At 41.0% G+C, this 22,826-nt stretch overlaps 1 long non-coding RNA gene across 1 annotated transcript; it reads left to right on the forward strand.

Moving 5' to 3' along the window:
* Positions 1-512: 512 nt before the first annotated feature.
* On the forward strand, positions 513-21,726 carry LOC124278147. Its single transcript, XR_006899001.1, has 3 exons — positions 513-610; positions 13,135-13,141; positions 21,716-21,726. It is a non-coding gene; the product is annotated as an uncharacterized LOC124278147 (long non-coding RNA).
* Positions 21,727-22,826: the final 1,100 nt, after the last annotated feature.

Here is a 22,826-nt window from a genome sequence, read left to right on the forward strand (position 1 = left end):
GTGACCATTTCCTGGGTTCCATTCTGAGTTTGGGAAGGAATGTCTTTGCACAGGTAAAGTTGTCAAAAGAGATGTTGTCAAAAATATACAATCAAAACTTTAAATGAGTTCACAGTTATTTGTTTCTGCGAGGGAAAATTCCAAACTGACGTTTCTTTTGCTGCGTAGTATTCATAATCACTGAACTTTGCAGGGATTATACATTATCACTGAAAAGTATGCTAGAATTTTAAACATATTCCCTGAAATCACTACTTGTGTAGTTTGAGGTATATTTCTTCCAAAAAGATGTGAAATTAGACTTTTGTATAAAGCAGGATAGAGACGTTTCTTTGCTACAATGAAATCTTTATTCAACATAATAGATGTACATGATGTGCATAAGGAAAAGTATGATGAACATGTTTGGAGAACATCAATTCAGATTTTATTTTGACAAGACACTGATGATTGGCACCTTCAATTACATTTTACTCCAGCCTTGTAGCATTTGCATCTATTTGTCTGGCACCTCTTGACTCCAGCATAATTGCACTTAACAAAGCCTTGTATACCACAGGCTGACCCAAACTGGACTGCTAAGCGTAAGGAGACCGGTTTTTCAGTAGACGTATCCTCTGAGGTGTACGGAGCTGTCACGCACACATCAAACTGAAATTACGAGAATGTTTTCCAGATAAAACACCAGTTTTGACAGCATTTGTGTATATGCCACTGTCATTAATGGGATCAGTTCTAATAGTAATAGTCCGCTTATATGGCGCTCATATCCAGGCATATTGCCTGCTCACGGCGCTACGTACATTACTATCCCCGGTCATAGGACACTATTGTACTTCCTGATACTCTTTCAACTCCCTGGGGATCACACAGGGATGCTGCCTGTTAGGCGCAATGAACTAAACATTCAAATTGCCAGCACACCTTCACGGGTACCCATTTTACAGCTGGGGGGAACTGAGGCAATGTGGATCTAAGTATCTTGTCCAAATATGCTACACAAATGTGCCCACCTCGGACCCGAACATAGGTGCCTCCACCGGGAATCCAACCCGCCTTCAGCGTGATAGGCTGACGCCTTACCACTGCACTATTGCGCTCTACCTCTGTCCACGGATGGGATTGGAACTATAACGTTGTCACCAACGTGAACTTCTGACAGAACAACTTTACTTCTTTTTCACTATTCTCTCTTTTTGCAACTGAGAGTCTACTGCCCTCTTCCTCTGGATACTGATCCTCTGACGTCTTTGCAACAAGGAGTTCTGCTGATGGAACGGCGGCTACAGCTGGTGGATCTATAACGGCTGCTTCAGCAGGTGGATCTGGTACTGGAATATTTGCTACTACAGGTGAATCTGGCATGGCTGCTTCTGCTGAGGGATCTGGAACAGTTACAGTAACTGGTGGCACATCTGGTGCTGGCTGGTCTGAAGGAGATGTCATGGCGATTATGGCATTTGTGAGATCTTCTTCTGCCTTCATTGTTGCAATTACCTCATCTGGGAGTTTGGAGGAATTTATTCCAGTGGGTGCATCTGATCAAGTACAGGCAGCAAATCGTGTGTGCTTGATTCTGCAGTGGTAGCTGGAACTGAACAAACTTGGGTCCCATGGTCCAAGCAGTGGTATTGTTGTCAGACATCCAGGCTGTTAACATGTCCTTCACATCACAGTTGGCAGGCTCAACGGAACCTTAGGATTGGGGTTGACGTGGTTTACCATGTATGATCTTGGTGCTACACCTGTGACACCTCCTCAATGACAGCATCTGTGACTTCTTAACCATTGCCATTCTGCAAGATGTCAACCAACTGATACGCTACTTCTTGGAGGTCAACGGTCTTAACACACATAACTTAGTGAGATGGTCCTGATAATGCATAATCCATTTGAATTGGCCTTGACACATGGATTGCATGTCAATCAAATCGACTTGTGTACTTTCTTGGTAACTTCTTTGAGCATATTGTCTCTACAACCAGCAATTCACTTGTGGTCTTTTGATATTCATGTCTTCGAATCAATACCCGCTTGTTGGTGTTGTACAATTCATACAGGTGACGTCTGAAACTCTCTCTCAGACTCCATTTTGGATATGAACCTTTCTGAGGTGTTGTCATATACTGTTTCTAAATGAGCTCAGTTCTTAAATGAGTCAATCTCAAATTTTCTCATCAGCAAAGCCCATAGTTGGCCTTGTAGAATGGATAAACGTCTTACAATCACACTCCATAATCAGTAAGGAGGAATGTTTAATACAATTACCAGAATTACAAAACAAACAAACCTTGCTCAATTGACCCTTTGACCTCAGCTAGTTATCGATGCATTATTGGCCTCAAATGTGTCAATCTCAAATTCTCTCATGAGCAGTAAGGAGGAATGTTTAATACAATTACCAGAATTACAAAACAAACGAACAGATTTCCTCCTTGCTTAATTCCCCTTTGATCTCAGAAAGCTGTTCATGCATTATTGCCCTCAATAAAGGTGTGTTTCAAATTATTGACTTTGATGGTCTTTCTTCGGTTTTCAACGAGAGCTCATGCATACATCCATACAAGCAGGGAAGAGCTTCGGGACCGTTCGACTATCTACGAGGGTGCACGGCAGCGTCGAGCATAGATAGGTTTGACAGATGAAGGTGCAAAGAGTATAGTTACAAGGACGCTGAAGTTCCGAATTCCAAATGGGTTAATACCCGTGAAGGTCCGGGTTAAAATTGGCCTTCAGTAACCCATGCTTGTTGTAAGAGGCGGACAGGGTGGTCAGATTCGCTGGCTTGGTTGACACATGTTATCGGTTCCCCATTGCGCAGATCGATGATTATCCTGTTGATCACTGGATTGTCTGGTCCAGACTCGATTATTTACAGACCGCCGCCATACAGCTTGCATATTGCTGAGTGCGGCGTAAAACAAAACTCACTCACTCGCTTACCAAATGTTTTAATGAAATGCATAAGTTCAATACCAAATACGAATGCCGAATGCCGAGTGTCGACTGTGCAAAAATACCCAATCTGAAACAAATTCAGATTTGGGATTCAAATCCCGAAACCCGAATGTTGAAAAACTCAAATTTGAGGTTCAAATATTGGAAACAGTAGTTTGGTTGTTTATGGTTTTAAGTTACCCAGGTATACAACGAGCATCTAGTACATAAGAAGGGGAATGAAATAATGAATATTGACCTTGTTCGTTTTTCTTCGATCGTCATCGAGGGTTGATGCCTGCAATCAGGGAGGTAAGGTGGGGTGAAATTGGGTTTAACGTCGTGCGAATATTTCGCTCATATGACGACGTGCATGCGTGTGTATATGTATGTGCGGCTGCTTGTACTAGCTCAGACTGAAGCTAGTTTTATTGTGCTAGTATAGCCCACAGAGATACCATGCCGCAGTGAAGCATGAATACCCCACTCAGACACATTATACTGACTCCGAGCCGACCAGTCCTTCTTGTACCCAATAATGCTGAGCGCCAGGCAGGGACCAACAAGTACCATATTTTAACGTCTTTTGGCATGACGCGGTCGGGGATCGAACCCGCGACATTCTGCAATCAGGGAAGTGCTTCAGGACCGTTAACTATCTCCGAGGGTGCACGGCAACGTCGATGATAGGTAAGATTAAGGTGCAAAGAGTTGTTACAAGGACGCCGTATGTGCAAAAGGTAAAACCCGAATATGGAAAATAAATCAGATTCGGGATTCTAATCCTGAATCTGAAAAAAATATTCAGATTTGGGATTCGAATCCCAAATGTGAAAAGAATATTCACATTCGGAATTCGAATCCCCAATCCCCAATCCGTTTCTAACTTGATGCTGCTCATTCGGATGACCCATCTAAGAAATTTCAGACTGCCAGTTTGACTGCTGGGACCATTCCTGGCTTACGTCCAGTGAGTTCCAGGCCTGTACGAGACCGACTGAAGTAACGCCACATCCGGCCTCGTCTGTCTGCAAAACGTCCAATTTCGCTCCAACGTCACCGACAGGCACGTCTTCTCTGGTGCAGAAGACACGATTTTGATGGTGTTTTGTTCACTGACGAGTCGAGATTTCATCTTTAAAATTCAGATGGCAGGGACAGGGTGTACATACGGCGAGGTGAGTGGTATGCGTTTTCAACGTCCACAGTTTTATGGAGAAAGCGTTATGGTATGGGCAAGCATCACGTCTCATTTTCTGACACAACTTGTCATTGTCAATGGCATTCTGACAGGTCTGCCAGGCCATAAGTGTCATAGTATAGCCAGGCAAAATGTATCATAGTTTGGCCAGGCTACAGGTATCATAATATAGCTAGGCTACATGTATCACAGTATAGCCAGGCTAAAGGGGTCACAGTATAGCCAGGCTATAGGAATCATTGTATAGCCAGGACTGACGTATCATAGCATAGCCAGAGTACAGATATAGTAGTATAGCCAGGTTTCAGGTATAATACCATAACTAGGACACAGGTGACATAGTATAACCATGCTACAGAGATCATAGTGTAGCCATGCTACATGGATCGTAGTATAGCCAAGCCACAGGTATCATGGTATAGCCAGGCCACAGGTATCATGGTATAGCCAAGCTACAGATATCATATTATGGCCAGGCTTCAGAGATCATAGTACAGCCAGGCCACAGGTTTCATGGTATAACCAAGCTACAGATATCATATTATGGCCAGGCTACAGGCATCACAGTATAGCCAGGCTACAGGTATCACAGTATAGCCAAGCTTCAGAGATCATAGTACAGCCATGCCACAGGTATCATAAAATAACCAGGCAGCGGGTATCACAGTATAGCCAGGCTACTGGTGTCACAGTATAGCCAAGCTACAGTTATCACAGTATAGCCAGGCTACAGGTATCACAGTAGAGCCAAGCTACAGCTATCACAGTATAGCCAGGCTACAGGTATCATAGTATAGCCAGGCTTCAGAGATCATAGTACAGCCAGGCTACATGGATCGTAGTATAGCCGGGCTACAGGTATCATGGTATAGCCATGCTACAGGTATCATAGTATAGCCAGGCTACATATATCATAGTATAGCCAGGCTACTTACATGATAGCATAATTACGCCACATGTGTCATATTATAGCAAGGTCACAGCTATAATAGTATAGCCAGGCCACAAGTATCATAGTATAGCCAAGCTACAGATATCACAGTATGACCAGGCTACAGGTATCACAGTATAGCCAAGCTACAGCTATCACAGTATAGCCAGTCTTCAGAAATCATAGTACAGCCAGGCCACAGGTATCATAAAATAGCCAGGCAGCGGGTATCACAGTATAGCCAGGCTACGGGTGTCATAGTTTGACCAGGCTACAGAGACCATAGTATAGCCAGGCTACAGGTATCATAGTATAGCCAGGCTACAAGTTTCATAGTATAGCCAGGTCACAGCTATAATAGTATAGCCAGGCTACAGGTTTCATGGTATAGCCAAGCTACAGATATCACAGTATAGCCAAGCTTCAGAGATCATAGTACAGCCAGGCCACAGGTATCATAAAATAGCGAGGCAGCAGGTATCACAGAATAGCCAAGCTACGGGTGTCATAGTTTTGACCAGGCTACAGAGAGCATAGTATAGCCAGGCTACAAAGATCGTAGTACAGCCAGGCCACAGGTATCATGGTATGACCAGGCCTCGGGAAACAACCATCATAGAATAGCCGGGCTACAGGTATCATAGTATGGCCCGGCCAGAGGTATCATAATGTACCCAGGCCTCAGGTATGATAGTATAGTCAGACTCCAGATATAGTCAGGCTCCTGAAATCATGGTATAGTCGTGCTACTGGTATAATAGTATGGCCATGGTACAAGTATCGTAGTATAACCAGGCTACAGGTGTCACAGTAGAGCCAGGCTACAGGTGTCACTGTAGAGCCAGGCTACACGTGTCACAGTAGAGCCAGGCTACCGGTGTCACAGTAGAGCCAGGCTACCGGTGCCACAGTAGAGCCAGGCTACAGGTGTCACAGTAGAGCCAGGCTACAAGTGTCATAGTATAGCCAGGCTACAGGTATCATAGTATGGCTAGCTTACAGGTATAAAGGCATAACTAGGCCACAGCTATCACAATATAGCCAGGCTAAAGATATCATATTATAGCCAGGCTACAGAGATCATGGTATGTCCACCCTACAGAGAGCATATTATAGCCAGGCTACAGGTATAATATTATAGCTAGGCTAGAGTAATAATATTATAGCCAGGCTAGAGGTATAATAGTATAGCCAGGTTAGAGGTATAATAGTATAGCCAGGCTTTAGGTATAATAGTATAGCCAGGCTACAGAGATCATAGTCTTGCCAGGCAACGGAGATCGTAGTACAGTCAGACCACAGGTATAATGGTATGACCAGGCTATAGATATCATAGTATACACATGCTACAGGGATCATAGTATAGCTAGGGTACAGATATTATAGCATAGACAGGTTACAGGTATCATAGTGTGACCAGGCTACATGTATCATAGTAAGTCAGGCTACAAAAATCATAGTATAGCCAGTGATCAGAGATCATACTATGGCCAGGCAACGGGTATCACAGTATAGCCAGTCTACAGGGATCATAGCATGGCAATTCCACAGGTATCATAGTATGGTTATTCTACAGACATCATAGTATAGCCAGTCTACAGGGATCATAGCATGGCACTTTCACAGGTATCATAGTATGGCCATTCTACAGGTATCACAGTATAGCCTGTCTACAGGGATCATAGCATGGCACTTTCACAGGTATCATAGTATGGCCATTCTACAGGTATCACAGTATAGCCAGTCTACAGGGATCATAGCATGGCAATTCCACAGGTATCATAGTATAGTCAGGCTACAGACATCTTAGTATGGGCAAGATACAGATATCCCAGTATAGCCAAACTACAGGTGTCATGGTATAGCAAGGCCATAGATATCACAGTATGGCCAGGCTAAAGATATCACAGTATAGCCAAGCTAAAAAGATCATGATATGACCACCCTACACATATCACAGTATAGCCAGGCTACAGGTATCACAGTATAGCCAAGCTACAGGTAGCATAGTATAGCCAGGCTACAGGTATCACAGTATAGCCAGGCTACAGGTATCATAGTATAGCCAGGCTACAAGTATCACAGTATAGCCAGGCTACAGGTATCATAGTATAGCCAGGCTACAAGTATCATAGTATAGCCAGGCTACAGGTATCACAGTATAGCCAGGCTACAGGTATCATAGTATAGCCAGGCTACAAGTATCATAGTATAGCCAGGCTACAGGTATCACAGTATAGCCAGGCTACAGGTATCATAGTATAGCCAGGCTACAAGTATCATAGTATAGCCAGGCTACAGGTATCACAGTATAGCAAGGCCACAGGTATAGTATAGCCAGGCTACAGGTATCACAGTATAGCCAGGCTACAGGTATCACAGTATAGCCAAGCTACAGGTAGCATAGTATAGCCAGGCTACAGGTATCACAGTATAGCCAGGCTACAAGTATCATAGTATAGCAAGGCCACAGGTATAGTATAGCCAGGCTACAGGTATCACAGTATAGCCAGGCTACAGGTATCACAGTATAGCCAAGCTACAGGTCGCATAGTATAGCCAGGCTACAGGTATCACAGTATAGCCAGGCTACAGGTATCATAGTATAGCCAGGCTGCAAGTATCATAGTATAGCCAGGATACAGGTATCACAGTATAGCCAGGCCACAGGTATAGTATAGCCAGGCTACAGGTATCACAGTATAGCCAGGCTACAGGTATCACAGTATAGCCAGGCTACAAGTATCACAGTATAGCCAGGCTACAAGTATCACAGTATAGCAAGGCCACAGGTATAGTATAGCCAGGCTACAAGTATCATAGTATAGCCAGGCTACAAGTATCATAGTATAGCCAGGCTACAGGTATCACAGTATAGCCAGGCTACAGGTATCACAGTATAGCCAGGCTACAGGTATCATAGTATAGCCAGGCTACAGGTATCACAGTATAGCCAGGCTACAGGTATCATAGTATAGCCAGGCTACAAGTATCATAGTATAGCCAGGCTACAGGTATCATAGTATAGCCAGGCTACAGGTATCACAGTATAGCCAGGCTACAAGTATCATAGTATAGCCAGGCTACAAGTATCATAGTATAGCCAGGCTACAAGTATCATAGTAAAGCCAGGCTACAGGTATCACAGTATAGCCAGGCTACAGGTATCACAGTATAGCCAGGCTACAAGTATCACAGTATAGCCAGGCTACAGGTATCACAGTATAGCCAGGCTACAAGTATCACAGTATAGCCAGGCTACAGGTATCATAGTATAGCCAGGCTACAGGTATCACAGTATAGCCAGGCTACAGGTATCATAGTATAGCCAGGCTACAAGTATCATAGTATAGCCAGGCTACTGGTATCACAGTATAGCAAGGCCACAGGTATAGTATAGCCAGGCTACAGGTATCACAGTATAGCCAGGCTACAAGTATCGCAGTATAGCCAGCCTACAGGTATCATAGTATAGCCAGGCTACAGGTATCACAGTATAGCCAGGCTACAGGTATCACAGTATAACCAGGCTAGAGGTATCATAGTATAGCCAGGCTACAGGTATCACAGTATAGCCAGGCTACAGGTATCATAGTATAGCCAGGCTACAAGTATCATAGTATAGCAAGGCCACAGGTATAGTATAGCCAGGCTACATGTATCACAGTATAGCCAGGCTACAGGTATCATAGTATAGACAGGCTACAAGTATCATAGTATAGCAAGGCCACAGGTATAGTATAGCCAGGCTACAGGTATCACAGTATAGCCAGGCTACAGGTATCATAGTATAGCCAGGCTACAAGTATCATGGTATAGCAAGGCCACAGGTTTCATAGTATAGCCAGGCTACAAGTATCATAGTATAGCATGGCCACAGGTATAGTATAGCCAGGCTACAAGTATCATAGTATAGCAAGGCTACATGTATCATACTGTGGCCATTCCTCATGTATCATCGTATGGCCAGGCCACAGGTATCATAGTACAGCCAGGCTACAGGTCGCATAGTATAGCCAGGCTACAGGTATCACAGTATAGCCAGGCTACAGGTATCATAGTATAGCCAGGCTGCAAGTATCATAGTATAGCCAGGCTACAGGTATCACAGTATAGCCAGGCCACAGGTATAGTATAGCCAGGCTACAGGTATCACAGTATAGCCAGGCTACAGGTATCACAGTATAGCCAGGCTACAAGTATCACAGTATAGCCAGGCTACAAGTATCACAGTATAGCAAGGCCACAGGTATAGTATAGCCAGGCTACAAGTATCATAGTATAGCCAGGCTACAAGTATCATAGTATAGCCAGGCTACAGGTATCACAGTATAGCCAGGCTACAGGTATCACAGTATAGCCAGGCTACAGGTATCATAGTATCGCCAGGCTACAGGTATCACAGTATAGCCAGGCTACAGGTATCATAGTATAGCCAGGCTACAAGTATCATAGTATAGCCAGGCTACAGGTATCATAGTATAGCCAGGCTACAGGTATCACAGTATAGCCAGGCTACAAGTATCATAGTATAGCCAGGCTACAAGTATCATAGTATAGCCAGGCTACAGGTATCATAGTAAAGCCAGGCTACAGGTATCACAGTATAGCCAGGCTACAGGTATCACAGTATAGCCAGGCTACAAGTATCACAGTATAGCCAGGGCTACAGGTATCACAGTATAGCCAGGCTACAAGTATCACAGGTATAGCCAGGGCTACAGGTATCATAGTATAGCCGGGCTACAGGTATCACAGTATAGCCAGGCTACAGGTATCATAGTATAGCCAGGCTACAAGTATCATAGTATAGCCAGGCTACTGGTATCACAGTATAGCAAGGCCACAGGTATAGTATAGCCAGGCTACAGGTATCACAGTATAGCCAGGCTACAAGTATCACAGTATAGCCAGGCTACAGGTATCATAGTATAGCCAGGCTACAGGTATCACAGTATAGCCAGGCTACAGGTATCACAGTATAACCAGGCTAGAGGTATCATAGTATAGCCAGGCTACAGGTATCACAGTATAGCCAGGCTACAGGTATCATAGTATAGCCAGGCTACAAGTATCATAGTATAGCAAGGCCACAGGTATAGTATAGCCAGGCTACATGTATCACAGTATAGCCAGGCTACAGGTATCATAGTATAGCCAGGCTACAAGTATCATAGTATAGCAAGGCCACAGGTATAGTATAGCCAGGCTACAGGTATCACAGTATAGCCAGGCTACAGGTATCATAGTATAGCCAGGCTACAAGTATCATGGTATAGCAAGGCCACAGGTTTCATAGTATAGCCAGGCTACAAGTATCATAGTATAGCATGGCCACAGGTATAGTATAGCCAGGCTACAAGTATCATAGTATAGCAAGGCTACATGTATCATACTGTGGCCATTCCTCATGTATCATCGTATGGCCAGGCCACAGGTATCATAGTACAGCCAGGCTACTGGTGTCATAGTATAGTAAGGCTACAGGTATAATAGTATACCATGTGCCCCTAATACACATCTATATTATTCAGACTATAGTGTGGCCTGGCCGTAAATTGTGATACCTATGGTCTAGCCATTCGATGATACCTCTGGCGTGGCCATAGTATGATACCTGTAACCTGGCTATACTGTGTTACCTGTAACCTGGCTATACTGTGACACCTGTAGCATGGCTATACTATGACACCTTCAGACTGGCTATACTTTGATACCTGTAGCCTGGCCACCCTATGACACCTGTAGCCTGGCTATACGATGATACCTGTGGCCTGGCTATACTAATATACTTATAGCCTGGCTATACTAATATACTTATAGCCTGACTATACTATTATACCTGTAGCCTGTCTATACTATGATACATGTAGCCTGGCTATAGTGTCATACCTGTAGCATGGCTATACTATGATACCTGATGACTTTATATCTCCTAATTAGGACTTGGTATCTCCTAATTAGGACTTATTATCTCTTAATTAGTACTTGCACTGTTTCAAATATAGAAGTTTTATATTGTCGTTCTCTATTTCGCTCTATAAATTTCCATTTGCGCGCGCAGATTTCATTACACAAACGGACGACTTGAGGGTTTTAACTATGATATATTAAGTCCTGATTAGGAGATATCGGGTCCTAATTAGGAGATAATATTTTTTCTATGTGACCCTAATCCGCTTCTATACAATAATGTATTAATGATACAAATTATCTATTTTTTTGGACGATAAAATCATCTTTTCAACAAGGAAATGAATCGACGTCAATAATGCTACGATGTTTTATAGTCTTATAAACTACAAACTTGTTATAGACTCACACACAGTTTCAGCGCTCCAGTCTTGATCGTTTGAAACGAAATCCAAATTGGACACTTGATGATTTACAAATATGTGATCAATTAAAGTTTTAGAAATAGATTTGGCGAGTTTTGCAGTCTGTGGCGATGATTGTGTTCTATTGATGATTCGTGTATCTGGACAAATCAGTTCATTTCATACAAAACGGTGTACATAAGGTTGGCTATGACTGACAAAGAGTCATCTGGATCATTGTATTAGCCCAAGTCCATAATACTAGTATACACATGGAACTTCCAGAAGAAAAGTAATGCCTCATTACCTGATGGAAGATTGAATATTTGACTACAGAAACCACAAAATCTAGGCAATATGTCAATTTGCATGATCTGTACGTGAGAAATACCAACACTGTTGATTTTGTGGAAAAGCAGTTCACTGAATAAGTATTGTCCTGGCAGGACGCATGATGAGGTATTGCTGGATCTCGCTGTCTGTGTAGGCCCCTTGCAAACAGCACAGGTCTTTGACATCAGTATCACGTGTATATGGGTGACAGCCTCCACCAGTGAGGTGAGGTGAAATAGGGTTTAGCGTCGTAATATTTCGCTCATATGACGACGTGCATGCGTGTGTATGTGTGGCTGCTTGTACTAGCCCAGACTTAAGTTGGTTTTATAGTGCTAGCTCACTGAAATACCTTCCCGTAGTTAAGCATGAATACCCCACTCAGACTCATTATACTGACTCCGAGCCGACCTGTCCTTGTTGTACCCAATAATGCCGAGCGCCAGGCAGGGACCAACAAGTACCATATTTTAAAGTCTTTTGGTATGACGCGGTCGGGGATCGAACCCGCCACCTTCCGCTCTTCCGCGAACGCTCTAACCACTACACAACGGAGGTGATCAAGAATCAAGAACATTATTCAGATAATCTTGTCTTTATTAAAAAAGGTATTACCCCCGACCGACCCGTGTTCAGAATTTAGTGGCTACGTGAAAAACAAATATATATATATATATAAATAATGCCCTGATGAGTGTTTCGGGTAAATGAATATCGCACGTTCACCTCCTCACACATTGACTTCATGGCCATCATAAACAATGAACATAAATGTAATTGCAGTAATTTTTATTATAACAAGCATTTTCTGGATACACCAGAATCTTGATCTTTTCTCAAATCTCTTCAGATGGAGGTCATCCTGTTTGAAAAGTGGACTCCGTTATTGAGGATCTGGAATGAGAAAAGAACAATAGACAAAACCCCGAGTGAGTGAGTTTAGCTTCAGGCCGCTTTTAGCAATATTCCAGCAATAGCTGGAATTGGCTTCACACATTGTACCCATGTGGATAATCGAAACCGAGCATTCGGTGTGACACTTTAACCACATTTTAGCAACGGACGAATCAGAGCGGACGATTTTACCACTAAGCTACCCCACCACCCGACACAAACATGAATCGGGAAGGTAAGAAATGAAGCGGGTATAGTGTGTATACATGTACTCGTCGGTGCCCGTATCGGTTTGAGGGCGCTAGCTGACTGAGATACAATGCCGCAGTGTGAAATGATTAACCCACTTGGAAACATTACAGAGTCCATGTATATTCCCTTAAAACATTTAGAAAGTGGTCAAATGTAACACATGATATATTTGGAATTACACCTTCTCAGTAAAGTACAGATTCTAGTACTTTTGTTGGGTTGGGTCCCATCCACACTCTCAGTCATTCACCTAATCGCCAGCACACAAGAGTGAGAGTGTGGTTTCGAATCGCTGATGGGACTCAACCCAACAAATATACTATGATCTGCTCTTCACTGAAGAAGTGTCATCCCAATTAAAACGTGTTACAAGAAGTATTGTATTTTTCACATCTTTGATCTATGATACATCAACATACATACATACAAATACTTGTATAGCGCCAATATCCGTAATCCGCTCAAAGGCGCTCTGGCTCTAAGATGGTCTAGATATCACATAGAGTTCAAATACTTCAGCAAAGAGACACGTCTTCAGATTTGATTTAAAAACAGCTAAGTCTGGTTGTGTTCTGAGGTGAGATGGAAGATTGTTCCAGAGATGAGGGCCAGTCGACCTGTCACCATATGTTTTTGTCCTAGTCAGAGGAATTGTCAAAAAAAACTGGTCATTTGATCGGAGGGAACGTACAGGAGTATAACGTGGATCAGAGCACAGAGGTACTGAGGAGCTAGACCATGTAAACTTTTGAAAACAAGGAGTAGAGTTTTATATTTTATGCGACATTGGTATGAAACCACAGACCTGGATCTTTCCTAGACAGAGGACCAAAGCCAGAAACAGTTGGAAAACACGCTGACTTGTACGGAATACTCACTTTTCAAACAACACATTCCCGAATCACAATGTTGCCATGACATCACTTCAGCGCCCACAGTACAGCTTTCTTTGCACATCCCATTGGTCATTCGACAGTGGAACACTAGAACAAGGTGTACAAGACACTTCACTTCTACACTCCCTGCGTTGTATTGAAACTTTACCAGTGTAACAGCTGGGGGTTAAATGACTCAGCGTCTGTTTCGCTTGAGAGGATTGGTAATCAATTCTTTAAAGGGCATTTAGAGTGAGTGAGTTTTGTTTTACGCCGCACTCCTCAATATTAAAGGTATATGGCGGTGGACAAGACAATCCAGTGATTTACAGCATGAGCATCTTTCTGCGTAATTGGGAGCCGATGACATGTGTCAACCAAGTCGGCGAGCTTGACCGCCCGAGCCCGTTAGTCGTCTCTTACGACAAGCATTGGTTACTGAAGATCAATATTCTAACCCGGACTTTCACGGGTAGAAGGGCATTTAGAAGTGGAATACATAGCAAGATGTATGGATGTCAACTTTATTGTGAATAACACGACGTTTCGGAGTGTATGCTTGCGCCTTCATCAGGTGAGCATCCATAAATCTTGCTTTTCTTAGGCTTAGTGATGTTGGTCATGTCAGCTGTCGTGTACCATCAGGTCCTTGAGTAGATATCTACACAATTAACATTGCACTCGGAATGACACGTGGTTATCGTTCCTGCTGTTTGGTAATTTCATTTACACTGGGTATATACATTTAAGGACATATTTGTTTTTTCTTGGCATTAGAGAACTTGAAACGTACATGACACACTGGAGTCCAAATCAAAATATACATTGCATTTGTATTTCCCTCAGTATCCTTTCGCCTTTCTGCACGGAAACACGACTGCTGCTGTAAAACGTGACTATGTGGGTACCATTGATTGCCAGATATACAGTTGATGTCTAAAGAGCAAGAGGGTTTGAACCCGGATCTTCAACGTGACAAATGACCAATTTAACCTCTAGGCTACTCCACCGCTCCTCGATAGAAACAAACGTATTCTATCAATATATGTAATTAAGTGACGAACGTTAAACAATACAAACCCTCAAAGCAACATTTCAGTCCTTGTCCACTACAGGTATGCCAGGATACCTCCTGTTCTTCATCGCCACAGGTATCCTTGCATGTACCTTCACATGCACTGCTTCTTGCTGACAACAGATAAACAGCCGCAACATAAAATCTGAACACATAAAACCTTTTTACCCTTTAGTTTCACGGGGTGAAATAAATAACACGTTCGACTGGTAACTATACACAAAGAACTTAATTAAGCACCCCTGTATTTTGGCAATGAGGTTTTCAATACATACATAAAACTACTCGTGGTCACCACTATCGAAAAACGTGTTTTTCTGACCGGTATGATCCTTGAGTCATAAAAAAAGACAAAATGATTGGAATCCATGTTGATTTTATGATGATAATTGCTCATTTAAATACAAACACATACTGATTTTCATACAAAACCATGTCTATACAAGTATGGTTCTGGGATGTTTCATGTTGAATTTATCGGTGAATGTGAACATTGAAAATGTCATTTTATGTGTCTTTCACGATTCAAGGTCAATAACGAGTGCAACCTCCATGTGCCTGTATGACAGCCAGCACTCTCCTCCTCATAACCCCTGTCAGCCTCTGGGTCCTCTGAAGGGGCAGACAATCTACGCCATTCTTCGTGTAAAGCAGCTTCCAATTGGGCCCGGTTCTGTACAGGAGGTTCCCTTTGTTGCACATGACGACCAGTTATGCCCCAGATATGCTCCAAAGGGTTCAGATCGGGGCTCATTCAATCGTGAGATACGTCAGGGGGTGCTTAACTAAGTTCTGTGTGTGTTTATATACCAAGTATTGAGAAGTATACTATGTATGTAACATTAACATTAACGGTGGAATAATCGTCGTTCTATGCAATGATCACGCTACCTTAATGCCTGCCACGCCATGTAGTTTAAGGTTAAATGAGTCACTTATTATCCGTTAAGTAAGCGACTATCCTAAGTGTCATATAGCGATAGGAGGACCTCTCTACCAATGTCTTATACCTATCAACCAATGTCTTATACCTATTTACCTATCTACCAATGTCTTATACCTATCTACCAATGTCTTATACCTATCTACCAATGTCTTATACCTATCTACCAATGTCTTGTACCTATCTACCAATGTCTTATACCTATCTACCAATATCTTATACCTATCTACCAATGTGTTATACCTATCTACCAATGTCTTGTACCTATCTACCAATGTCTTATACCTATCTACCAATGTCTTGTACCTATCTACCAATGTCTTGTACCTATCTACCAATGTCTTATACCTATCTACCAATGTCTTATATAGATTTGCTTTCGTGTATACCAGGAGTTGACTTGAGCCGTGACAACGCAATTTTCTCTCATGATAATTTTTGTCACAGATCGCAACCAAGTATTATACCTCTACGAAGCTCCTTATTTTGAAGTATATGTAGAGATTTCCTGCGATCTAACCTAATCCTGCCTAAGTCACGTGCTTGATTTGAACTGACCAAGATCCTTTGAGCAGACTAAGGGTAAAATAACTGCGACAGTAGAAACGATTTATTCCCCAATAAAATTGCTCGTTACAAGTGCGGAAATATTCATATCAAGGTTCCTGCAACATATAATATTAATGTAAAAAGCTACTGAAAATCACTCGAATGTTATCAGGTGTTATTCATACAAATCTTCGAAAACGGAAGTATTTCCCGGTATGAATACGCAATGCAATTCAGGAAGTGGTCAAATGTAACACATGTCATATTTGGGATTACACCTTCTCAATAAAGTAGTACTTTTGGGGGGTTGAGTCCCATCCCGGATTCGAACCCAGACCCTCAGAGTCAGGCACCTAATCGCCAACACATAGTACGTATTTCCAGGTGTCGTCTCATGTCACAGAATGGTAAACCACAGTTATCGTCCAAGAAACGACCAGGCATATTATTTTTTAAAAACAGTTTGAAATAAATTTGGAATATTGTAAATCAATAAATGTTGTTGTTTTGTATAAGAAATAGGTACGAAAACATGATGACATCTTAAAACTGGAAACAATCGTCACTATTTTCACTTCCTCTTTGCTTAATTTGGACGTTATGAATGTGTAATCATATATTTTCATTGAAACTAACTTACTTACGTTGTAATTGTGATTAACAGTTCCAGTAACAGTGATAGTCTAAAGATTGAGACAAATATTCAGATTTCTATGATTGTGTTCTTATAGAAACACATTCTATCGACAATGGTAGGATCTCATTAAACTTTAAAACTATGTCATTCATGTGAACACATGTTAGATATTTTCTCATTGCTATCTGGGCCCAGGAAAATCCGTCATCAACACGGGTTTTAATTCCGTGATAGCAGTTTCTTCCTTTTTATGGGTTAGCATCGATGACTAAAGTAATGGCATAAATCATGCTAGTATATCATGCTGGAAACAAAGGTACTGTAAACCTAATAAAGGTGAGGTTGCCAGTGGTGTGTGGCTTAGTTTTAATTCAAACTAATATATTCACCATTGTGTAATTGTGTGACTTCTTTAGCACGGAAGCTATGATTGTGTACCTTGTAACATGTAACATGTTTATTTGTTGAAATGCGATGTATAACATGCTTGCAAGAACTTTACATTGTAAAATGAAACAATTGTATTTGTTGAAATGTGATCCACAACATGCATATGGGAAATAAAAATATGTGAAAACATTGTGTACAAGATGAGATTTTCAATGCATGCATTGTTAAATCTATATATATTTTTTTAGATATGACTGATCTTGAGAAGTTTTGTTTCATGTTTATAGATGCTAATATCTGTTTTTTTTGTTTTTTGTTTGTTTGTTTTGTTTTGTTGTTTTTTTGTTTGTTTGTTTGTTTGTTTTTGTTGTTTTTTTCTGGGGGGGGGGGGGTATATTTGCCAAAATTCGCCATTTAATACTAAACCGTAGAAAGCATCTTTTATATGGATAATATATAACGTTTATGGTATTTTATGACAACTTGTGTCTCATAACTCTTAAAAATGGTTCGGTACGAATATTTAATGACTATATTTACTGTTTGTTATTTCCATGTCTGTACAGAAGTGAGACATTAATAGACTATTGTCTGTCTGTCTGTCTGCGTACGTAAACTCCTGCCACACAATGGACAGCTGAAATCAGTTGAACATTGTTTGCCGGTGATAAGGTCCAATTATCTGACTGGTTCGCGTGATAAAGAAACTATTTTGCACTTTTTGATAACTGCACTTGGTGCGCCATCATGAGTGGGTGGATTATTAGAACAATGTTAGTAAGAATATACTAAATCATGGGACCTACGAGTCTACGCAGAGAGAAAAACTAGAAAGTGTTTGGACTCGTAAAACCAGATGTCTCCCCCCTTCACCCAATTCAAAGTTGAGACTCCAAACGCTTCATTTGATTCCCTCAATTTCAAAATCTCTAAGTATGAAAAAACATATTATTGATAGTATCTTATTATGTTTGTAAAGTCTTCATTTAATATTTATATATTCAATTGAACTTAATTGCTTATCAACAAATCAACAACTCCCCAGTTATATTGTACAAAACATTCAGAATTGTAAATGATTCTATTTCGAAATGCATGAATGAATCTGTTGTTTTTCAGTCACGGAGTTGTCTTTAGTCAATAAAAATTTCAACAAATGCTGAAATCAAATCACATTTCATCACATTCAGTTATGGATGTAACTTTTTCACTGGAATCTAATCAAGAACACGATAGGTTACATCATGGAAACTGTAGTAGCATGGAAAAACACCAGATCTTCGGTATGCTGTATCTCTCTCATAAATATGATCAATAAGTGATACAGAAAAAAAATTGAAAGAAAAGTTCAAACCACAAAAGGCACATCTACATGATATGGAGAGGCAGTATAGCAGTGAAGATGGGTCCGTTAGTTTCAGAATCATGCCCCGGAAACGAACTTTACCCTTTAAAAAGACAAAGTCCAAAATGTTGCCATGAAAACAGAATAAGGTAAAATTGAAAAAAAAACCTCAACCCTCCAAAAAGCACATCTACATGATAAGGAGAGGCAGTATACCAAATTTGGTGAAGATTGTTCAAGTAGTTTTAGAGTTATGTCCCGGAACCAATGGGAACGCCAACGCCAACGCCAACGCCAACGCCAACGCCAACGCCAACGCCAACGCCGAAGGAAACTCAATCCAAAACAGTATTGGGAGTGTGACACAACAAGAAGTAACACACCTTTTGTTGGAAAGAAGTCTCTGGTTGGTATGGTGATTTGGGGTATACCGTTGTTGGTCAGTTCTGAAAGAAAGAGAGAGTAATTGTTATTACACTGTTTCTCATTGCGACAAATACAATCGTTCAGAAATATTGAAATGAGAGAGCAGCTATATGACGGAGGTCTGTAAATTATCGTCTCTGGATCAGACAATCCAGTGATGATCTACAATGAAGATCTACGCAACTTGTATGCGATAACATGTATCAAACAAGCCATGAGTCTTGTATCATTAAATTGTTGACATCAATTTGTCATATGTTATATTTGGGATTACACTTTCTTAGTAAAGTACAGATTCTAGTCCTTTTGTTGGGTTGAGTCCCAACCGGGATTCGAACCCACACCCTCAGAGTCAGGTACCTAATCCCCAGCACACAAAGTCAGCAGCCTAATCCGCTCAGCCACCCTGGAAGTGATGTTTCGGAGCAAACAGCACCTTGACAACCTATCGGTCAGATCGCTGGAACAATTGTTTTATTTAATAAGGAAGCTACATTGCATTGTCAAAATAAAGACATGCAATCAGATGTCACAATATACTTCCAAAAGTTTTGTATTCGGAAAAACACCACAACCCACAGAGTTCCACAAGCAGTGATATCTAAAATGGTGACAGGTATCAGCTGCACACATTGTCACAAACACCAACTTCATTAATAATATCTCTATATTTGAAAATCATTGTGAGAATTTTCCAATGAATTCTTAAGACCCGTGAATCTGCGAACCACATCACCAAAATATACAGTAAAACCTGTCTAAACCGGCACCCCACGGGACCGAAATAAAATGCCGGTTTAGACAGGGTGTCGGACTAGACAGGTGCCGGTGTTGGCAGGTTTCACTATATATTCATAATGTGTAACAACATAACTATATAATTATAGTTTCCTACTTTCAACAGTAGTGTTCGTCAATGGTGATACGATATGATGTGTGAAAAGAACCAAAGGTAACATACGTACCTTGCAGCTGCGCGTATCCCAACACTGAAAGTGAACCACACAGTCGTTAACACTATGCACTGTTCAATATGTTCCTTGACTATGTGTTCTATGTTTGGTTCTGAGGATACTACGATATCTTCTGATCTACGTCTACCCATATTAAATTTTGTGAAGGTAACATGAGCTCAATGTGGATATGACGTCACTGTCAAGGTTATTGCACTTATAAACATAAATATATATTACACACACACACACACGGACACATAAATATATAAGTTCCCATCAAACGTTTAGGCTCACTATTGTTAGTATAGCCACTTACTTCAGGCAACTGTTCTAAAATAGATTTTGCACAATATGCCATACTCTTTAAAGGTACTGTTTACACATGACCTGATGTATTGTGAAACACATTCGTACAGTTAAAATTATTATTGTCATGAGTTCAAGAAATGATAACACTGAGTGAAAATTGGCGAATTCTTAACAAGACTTTACACCAAAACGCAGCTGTTCACATGCATGATATTTACACATGCTTTTTACCAATTCGATGCATTATCCTCGTGCAATTCATCTGCATAAGTTTTGCATTGGTTCACCCAAGTTAGTGGAGAAAGCTTTCTTCGATGTAACCATATACATAACAAATAGTGAGTGTTTTCAGTGAATCTAAACTGTTTCCAGTGGGTGCAAAACAAGGAATCAGACGACCAAAGACAGAAATAGGTGGAAAACTCTGTTTTCTCTGGAATACTCACTTTTAAAACAGCATTGTTTTCCCGATGCACACTGGTGAAATGTCTCTACTTCATTACCGTCAGCACAGCTTTCCTTGCACATTCCATTGCTCTCCCGACAGCCTTGTACTAGAATAAATTTTAATCAGATATAACATTTTTCAATCCTTCAAAATCTATAAATTGAAGAATATTTGTCTGTGCAGTGAGGAACCATACTTCAAGTCCGTCTTATTCATTCACATTTATCCTTGTTGCTTATCTTTATAACGAACATAACGAACAAATAACAAGGTGGTAACGGAACAATATTTGTGCTGGGTTCAAGTTATACCCCAAAAAATTAAATATGGACATAAACTGAAGATATTTAAATTTTACAGCAGTTAAATGTTGTGTAAAGATCAACAACATATTTTAGGGGGTTAAATTAAGCACTAGATAATATTTTAAATACAGAATGAAAGTAGGACATGATTTAGTATCATGTTAATTGGTTGAAACTATAATGTCAGTTTCTGTTACAAACCGCTCTGGATTCCCACAACTGGAGCTGTAAAGATAAACATTGATGATCAGGTTTGACGTATCAGAAACATTGTTGACATTCTTCTGCATTGTTTGCTGTTTGAGACATATCATAATAAAATCAGAGCAATCAAGCTCCAATAAATTTTCTTTAAACCACACATTTTTCCATTTTAAATGTTTATAAAGGTGTGTATATATGTTTATATTAAATACTTTATTTATACTGACAAGAAATCTATTTGAACAAATAACACGTGTATTATTGATATGTATGCCCTTTAAAGTGTATCTATATTTGTAAACAAATGTATGTATGTTGTATATGGGCCTGTGGCCTACATACGGAATAAAAATACTTGACTTGACATATCATGACGGCAAACAAATAGCCACATCTTTGCCAGACAAACCAGTTGTTGAAACGTATGAGAACGTCCAAGCTGTACAGTTTATGATTGGTTTGTTTGTTTGTTGTTTTACGCCGCACTCAGCAATATTCCAGCTGTATGGAGGCGGTTTGTAAATAATAGAGTCTGGACCAGAGAATCCAGTGATCAACATCATGAGAATCGATCTACACAACTGGGAACCGGTGACATGTGTCAACCAAGTCAGCGAGCCTGACCACCCGATCTCGTTTGTCGCCTCTTACGACAAGCATGGGTTACTGAAGACCAATTCTAACCCAGGTGTTCACGGTTTTTCAGTTTATGAACGTCACCGGGGCTAAGCATGTGATCGTTTCCAGGCGATCACGGCAAGCATTGGTTGCTTGTGGTCAGTTATGACTAAATTAATGCAAAAGAATCTGTAGAAGGTTCATTCTTATTTGTTTCACTGTAGACGATTTTCGATGGATGACATCTGACGAAGAGATCGAGTAAGGATGCGTTATAACACAAGCCAGAGGCAATATAACGTCAGTGGCCGCTTGAAACTGATAATCACAACCATTGGGATTCTTCACCGCTTCAATGAGAATATGTTCAACAGAACTGCTAATGTATTTATCCATTCATCCATGAAAATATACACAGGTGTTTGTCATCGTATCGCTGTGACCCGTGAAGATCCGGGGTAGAATAGGTCTTCAGCAACCCATGCTTGCCACAAAAGGCGACTATGCTTGTCGTAAGAGGCGACTAACGGGATCGGGTGGTCAGGTTCGCTGTCTTGGTTCACACATGTCATCGGTTCCCAATTGCGCAGATCGATGCTCGTGCCGTAAATCACTGGATTGTCTGGTCCAGACTCGATTATTTCCACACCGCCGCGATATAGCTGGAATAGTGCTGAGTGCGGCGTAAAACTACACTATTACACAATACCGTTATAGGGCGTGGAACTGGTATAACAGTATATTGAGTGAAGGCACTTTTGAATATTAGTGAGTGAGTTAAGGTTCGACAATGACAATATATAACAATATATACTTTAATAATAAATAAAAGTTCCTTCGTAAAATCTGTCAACAAAGGACAGACAAACAAGTAGGTTATT

This window comes from Haliotis rubra, unplaced genomic scaffold (genome assembly GCF_003918875.1).
Source record: "Haliotis rubra isolate DU_JTF1 unplaced genomic scaffold, ASM391887v1 Scf106, whole genome shotgun sequence".
NCBI lineage: Eukaryota > Metazoa > Mollusca > Gastropoda > Lepetellida > Haliotidae > Haliotis > Haliotis rubra.